The sequence below is a fragment of the Terrapene carolina genome, unplaced genomic scaffold, assembly GCF_002925995.2.
Source record: "Terrapene carolina triunguis isolate 2854851 unplaced genomic scaffold, T_m_triunguis-2.0 Scaffold85, whole genome shotgun sequence".
Taxonomy (NCBI): Eukaryota; Metazoa; Chordata; order Testudines; family Emydidae; genus Terrapene; species Terrapene triunguis.
Genome location: NW_020664436.1, coordinates 42,215,296 through 42,222,355, shown reverse-complemented (window position 1 = coordinate 42,222,355; position 7,060 = coordinate 42,215,296).

Sequence of the window (7,060 nt, the reverse complement as noted above, 5' to 3'; positions counted from 1 at the left end):
CGGGGGGGAGGGCGGCTGGAGCCCTGGGAGGAGGGCGGCGAGCCCCGGCGGGGGCTCGGCTCACCCCCCCGGCGGGGGCTCGGCTCTCCCCCCGGCGGCCAGAGCGCAGGGCGTGGAGCCCCGTCAGGGGCTCGCCGCTCTCCCCCCAGCGGCCGGGGGGAGGGCGCGGGGGGGAGGGCGGCCAGAGCGCCGGGGGGAGGGCGGCGAGCCCGGCTGTGGCCCCGCTCTCCCCCGCGGCCGGAGCGCCGCGCCGCCCCCCTCCAGGTGCCGCCCCAAGCACCAGCTTGGGTGCTTGGTGCCTGGAGCCAGCCCTGCTTGACAGCCCTATTAAAATTCATCTCACATTCCACACAAAACTGATGAATAAATTTCACTTGTAGTCAGTTTCACAGTTCAGTTTTCATGCACTAGTTCAGTGGTGCAATATTTTGGTTTGCAAATAATTCAGGAGAATGTTTACATTTTTTTTTTAATAAAAACCCCAACATAGAATTTATAAGAAATGAATTAAATAGTGTTGTGATAACAGCTGATATTGGCATGCACAACACAGTAATAGTGCAAGCCAGGCCACTTAAATGATGGAGATGTTAAATATTAAAGTATTAATGTTTTTATCCACAACATCGGACTTTGTGAGCTGGTGCATCCATTACTGAATAACATAGTCCTTCCGTTACTGTGCAGAAAAAAATTCTCCTTAATAGTTTAAAGATGATATCAAGGATATTCTTCTGCTCCAGTTAGCATTTTGTGTACTGGATTCCCACTCCCCAGCATCCAGTTAAAGCATAGGGAATGCCTATTGGAAGGGCAAAAGAAATATCCCCTTCAGCAGCTCTTCACTCTGCAGAGACTGCTGTAGTTGTCATGGTTCTTGCACACACCTCCCTCAGGGTGTAGAGGAGGAAAGGAGAATGCACAGGGTCAGTCCCTGCAAATCTTATGGCTTTCCCCGCCCCCTGCCTATACTTCCACAACACCAAATAAGGAGCACCCTGAAGCTTTGTTCTGCCGCCTAGCGTGTGCACATGACCTCTCCAACTCCTGCCCAGTCTGCTTCTCACACAGAGTTGAACCACTGCCTGCGGTCCCTTCACACCTGGAGAAGAGAGGGCAGAGCTTGCCCCTAAGTGCAGGTTTGATTTCCTTCCATAGCTCTCTTCAGTATGCAGAGCAGTATCATCTGCAGCTGACAGCAGTTGCCGATTTAACCACATCTTTACCACACTTTGCTTACACTTTTCTCTTCAGCCTGGGGCTGCTTCTAAATTTGATTACACTGCACATTGATATCATTATGCATGAGATTCTGTTTCTTTATCTTACTGGGAGTAAATCAGCAGACAGCAATCATGCCTTTTTCTGTGGCTTACAACAGGCCTGAGGGCAGCTCTCAAGCCTCTCACAAGCTGAGGCTTCAGCATTTCCACATTCCCAGCTGTTTAACCCACTCTGCAGATTTTTTAGTATTGCCAGTCCCTAGTGTTCAAAAATCATGTGTTTGATTTAAAAATCACTGTATAGAGTGTGTTCTTCTTGTTAGGTTTCACATTTCCTCCATAATCTTGAGGGATAGAAACTTTTTTTTCTTATAAAAGTTGAAATTCTCACATCATCCCAATGACTCTAGGAAGCAAAGTTTTTAAGAAAAAACACTAAATATCTGGGTACTCCAGATAAAAACATGAGAATTAGCAACACTCCGGGGCTTTTGCAGGAGCTAATTTACCACACAGGGCCAAATCCTGCAGTACTTACTCAGGCACTACTCACTTTGACCTCACTGCAAGTTGTGCTTGAATAGAGACTACAGGATTTAGCCCGTATTTATTGGTATTTGGTTACTACTATTACAGCTTCTTCTTATTTATATTATGGCAGTGACTAAAAACCTCAGTCAAGGGTCAGGGTCCCATTGTGCCAGGTGCTGTACAGACAAGTATCAAAGAAGACTGTCCCTGCCCTAGAGAGTTCTCAATCTATGTATCATACAGGATGCGTCGGGGACAAAATAGACAAACGTATTGGATGTGGGTTGGGAGATTGTGTTAGTAATAAAGTGAACAGAGTTTTTCAGAAGAGCAGAAGTCTTCTGCTATGATTAAGGGTTTGATGGTGACTTTACGGGACAGCCCACAGTAAGCGGGTGTGCCTAGTGTACAGGGGGAGTGCTACATCCCTACATGAGGAGCAATTTATTGCTCTCATCCCACCGCACCGGTTCAGCACTGCACGGTGGGAACTGGAAATGTGCTAAGTATTCTCAAGGGTGTAGGGCAAAAACAGTCCCCTACACTTCCCAGAGCACAGTGACTGCCCTTCTGCTTGAACTTTATGTGGGCCATGCAAGTGAGGGGTGGGGGCGAAGGCCTGCATAAGGGCCATGCAGAATCTGGCCCTGACGTTTAAGTGTTTGGTTGTCCCCAAGTTGTGGTTTTACTTAACTGCTACAATGAACTTAGTTCACTGCTACATTTCTCTGAACAGGTTGTCCAACTGAATATAGGTTCGTTTCTTAGTGCTGTGGCATGTCTTAAGTTCTCTTGTAATAGTTGATATGTAGATTATTGTGTGGCATTTCTAAATGCATTTGTTTCTGGTTTTGTTTTCTTACCTTGATGTCAGGCTGTGACAACTGACCTTTCACTGTATGCCTTGCAGCTACAGTTGTGAACTTAATTTATGTGCCATACACTGTTTTAATTCTGTTCTTTGTCTGACATTTTCCCCCCTCTATGCAGTATCTGCTCTCTGAGAATTCTTCAGAAGTTATATACAGTACGTGTTTCATGCCCTGTTTTCCAGTAGGTTACTTACTCTCTTCTGTCACCAATTCAAATGAGCCCTTTTACTTTGAATACCTTTGTTTTTATCTGTATTTTTTCCTCCTATTATCATGTTCACCAGGTTTATATAAAAACAACAAGGAGTCTGGTGGCACATCTTCAGATGTGAGGTTTTTACCCACGAAAGCTTATGCCCAATAAATCTGTTAGTCTTTAAGGTGCCACCAGACTCCTTGTTGTTTTTGTAGATACAGACTAACACGGCTACCCCCTGATACTTGACAGGTTTATATATACATGCCACATTCTCAGTCCAGTCCAGTCATTATGATGTTCAATCATCTGCATCGCAAAATCACCAAAAAGATTTAGCCAGCAGCATTTGGCGTGACTGCTAAGGGTTATCTGGAACTGGAGACTGATTTAGCTCATGCTCTTAGAGTTTAAAACATAAAACTAATGGTGCTGAGACAGTAACGTGGAGGTACCTGTGCACTATACATGGGCTGAGTGATAGGAAACTTAAATTGCATTATTACTGCCCTGTAATTTTCATGTATAGCAAATATTGTTACTTATAATTGGGTCACATCAGGAAATCTGAATAGTTTTAGAGAAGAGTGAGCATACGGCCAGAGTGGAAGGAAGATGGGGAATGAGAGTCAATTGTGATACAGGGATGTCTTCGTTCTTCTTGGGAGAGATCTGGAGAGGAGGACTAACAAGATGGAAAGGGTTTTGTTTGGCAAAAGAAAGGAGGGGACTCCATTTTGCAAGGAGGAGAAGGTAATGAGGATGAGTATACTTGTCTTCAATAGCTTAGGGCAGAGCAACGAGGCTGAATATGCTTGTCCTCTGTGATTAAGGGTTCAGTTACGAGTTTTGCTTTTGCAGTGCATAACTTTTGGTAGAGAACCCGACTACACTCCATTACACTTAGGCAGGATGCAATGGTTTAGCAGTCAGTAACTTTATTGGCATTGGCATTGATTTACAACCAATACCCAGACACAACATGTATTAGAAATCTATTTAAGCTATGGCACCAACATGTTCAATTAATAGGTGTTAATCAAGCACTTTGTTACGTGACGGTAGAATATGACAGCTTTGTCTGTATTTTAAAGTCCCAAGGTCAGTCTTTAAAAGAAGATGTGTCATATGGATGCAGTATTGGGGTACATTTTATTGTATTTATTTGATATATTCAGCAGTATTGAAGGGATAAATCATGCTTTTTCAGGAAATACATTGTGGCTTGGTACAAAAAGATGTAGCTACAAGTATATTCTTCTATTATACTTATCTTTTTGGTGCATTGGAAGTTTATTCTTTCAATGTAATATTGCTTAGGTATGTTTGTTGGGTTTTTAATTTGCTTACCATAAGTATGAATATTGTTTTATGTAGATAGTGTAGTTATATTTATTTGTTTGAATTGTTAAATGTCAATGCTTTATTGAAAGATGTTCACAATCTTCTCTTTATATGGTTTCATGGAAATTGTATTTTAAACAAGGGCCATTCCTTTCAAAGTTGGAGAAAGCACCTCTGTTTATTAGTGTGAAAAAACCAAGTTCAGCACCAATTCAGTGAACAGCATCCAACATAAGCAGAAGCATAGATGCCGTTTTGTTAAAGACTACATAGTTTTATATGAAGCAAAATGGCTTGTCCTTTTGTTGACAAAATCTTACACATAAAAGATGTGAAACTGTATCACAGCTTTCCATTGAGACCACACAGCTCAGTCATGTAAAAACTAGTCTCAGTAGAACACTTTTTTATAAAAAGTGAGAAAAGGGGTCATGCATTTTTGATGGACCTGATCCTGCTTTGCTCAGGCAAATGTCCCATTGAACTCAATAGGATTTTTGTGTGAGTGGGGAGTGCAGAATCGGAGCCTATGGGTATGTGTACTCAGGGAAGATTCGAATCCATAAGTCTTTGCTGGCGCAATGCCACTCTTGATAGCAACAATGGTATCTGTAGTTTAGACAGTACTGAGATGTTTTTACCACTGTGTAGTCTAACCCTTCACTGAGCCGTTATATATTAGGTGACTGGATGGGATAAAGTGAGTAGGAAAATCCTGGGTTTATGTACTGTAATTTGTACCCACCAACCCCTTAATTACACTGGGATTTTTCTCTGTCTCATTGTTGCCATAGGTGGAGCTGCATCCTTTCTATATATTGGGGACCAAATTTGAACACAGTACTCCAGCTGCAACCTAATAAGTGCCAAGTAGAGCGGTACTATCACCGCCCATGACTTACATGCTGTGCCTCTGGTAATGCAACTTAAAATTGCATTTGCTTTTTTTTTTTTTTAAGACATCTCATTGCTGACTCATGTTGCGGTTGTGATCCACCACAACTCACAGATCCTTCTCAGCAGTGCTGCTGCCAAGCCAGTTTTTCCCCATTAGGTTTTTCTTCCCTAAGTATAGTACCTTACATTTGTCTTTGTCAAATTTCATTTTGTTGTCTATAGTCCAGTATTCCAATTTATCAAGATCCCTTTAAATTTTAGCTCTCTCCTCCAAAGTATGGGCAATCCCCCCTTCCCCCCCGGCTTTGTGTCATCTACAGAATTGATCAGTATGCTCTCTGTTCCAACATCTAGGTGATTGATAAAGATGTTAAACAACACTGGACCCAGAACAGATCCCTGTGGAACCCCACTTGAGACCTCCCTGCAATCCAACATCTTTCTATTAATAGTTACTCTTTGTTTGCAACTGTTTAACCAATTATGTATTCACTTAATGGTAGTTCTGTTGAGCCTACATTTCTCCAGCTTATGTATCAGAATGTCATGTAGGATTGTGTCAAAAGCCTTACTGAAGTCCAGGTATATTATGTCCAACGCATTCCCCCATCCACCAAAGCAGTTACGCTATCAAAGAAGGAAATCAAGCTGGTTTGGCACAATTTGTTCTTGGTAAATCCATGCTGGCTGCTAGTGATTTACCTCTTCATCCTCCAGGTATTCTCAAATTGAATGTTTTATACATTGCTCGAGTAGCTTCACAGGTATCGAAGTCAGGCTGACTGGTCTATAGTTCCCGAACTCCTCCTTTTGCCCCTTTTGAAAGATGGGCACTACGTTAGCCCTTCGCCAGTCTTCCAGGACCTCTCCTGTCATCCATGAGTTTGCAAATATTATTACCAGTGACTCCAAGATTTATTTAGCTAATTCCTTCAGTACCCTTGTGTGAATAGTATCTGGCCCCACTGATTTGTTCTTTACTTATCCTGATCTGCATCCCTTCCCCATTATTGTATATGGTAACTTTGCTAGTCATCTGGTCACATGTTATTTTTTTGTGAGAAGACTGACGCAAAGCAGGCGTTGAGCAGCCCTGCCTTCCTATTAGTGTGACCAGACGTCCCGATAAAATCGGGACTGTCCCGATTTTGAGGCGTTTGTCCCACATCCCAACCGAAGTACGGTCGGGACGCCATTTGTCCCGATATTTTGTTTCAGGCATTGTTGTTTTTTTTACACTCACCTGTCCGGGTCTTCAGCGGCAATTCGGTGGAGGGTGCTTCTGTCTTTGGTGGCAAGGTTTATTACCCACCGCCGAAATGCCACCGAAGACCGTCAGCGACTGAAGGACCCTCCGCTGAATTGCCGCCGAAGACCCAGACGGGTGAGTGTAACAATTAAAAAGGTGCCCCGCCCCGCGGCGGTCCCGATATTTTCCACTTAGCATCTGGTCACCCTACTTCCTGTCATCTTCCTTTACCAGCTCACCTTCTCCATTGAGCACAGATACACACCATCTCTGATCTTTCTTTTTTGTCTGACATATTTATACAACCCCTTCCTTTTGTCTGACATTTCTTGCCAGCTGTATCTCATTTATACCATATGAAGAAAAACTTTCTTCTTACCTCTGTCTCCCATGCACACTTTAGCAACTGTTCACACCTTCTCCCTTTAGCAACTGTTCACACCTTGTCCCCAAAATCCAGGGTTCAAGCCCATTTCTCCCCTGTTGCCAAACACCAGAACCTTGACCTGAACCTACCTCCTAAATTCTGTTTTTATTTAGGAGCTCCAAATAATAACACACAGCTCTTACAATCAGTAGCTCTCCAAGTGCTTTACAAGGAAGGCAAATGTCATTATCCCCATGTTACAGATGGGGACTGAGGCATGTGAGAGGGGGCAAGTGACTTGATCAGAGACAGTCAACAGGCCAGTGGCAAAGCTGGGAATAGAAGCCAGGTCAGCCCCACTCTGTCCTAATTTCCCTCACC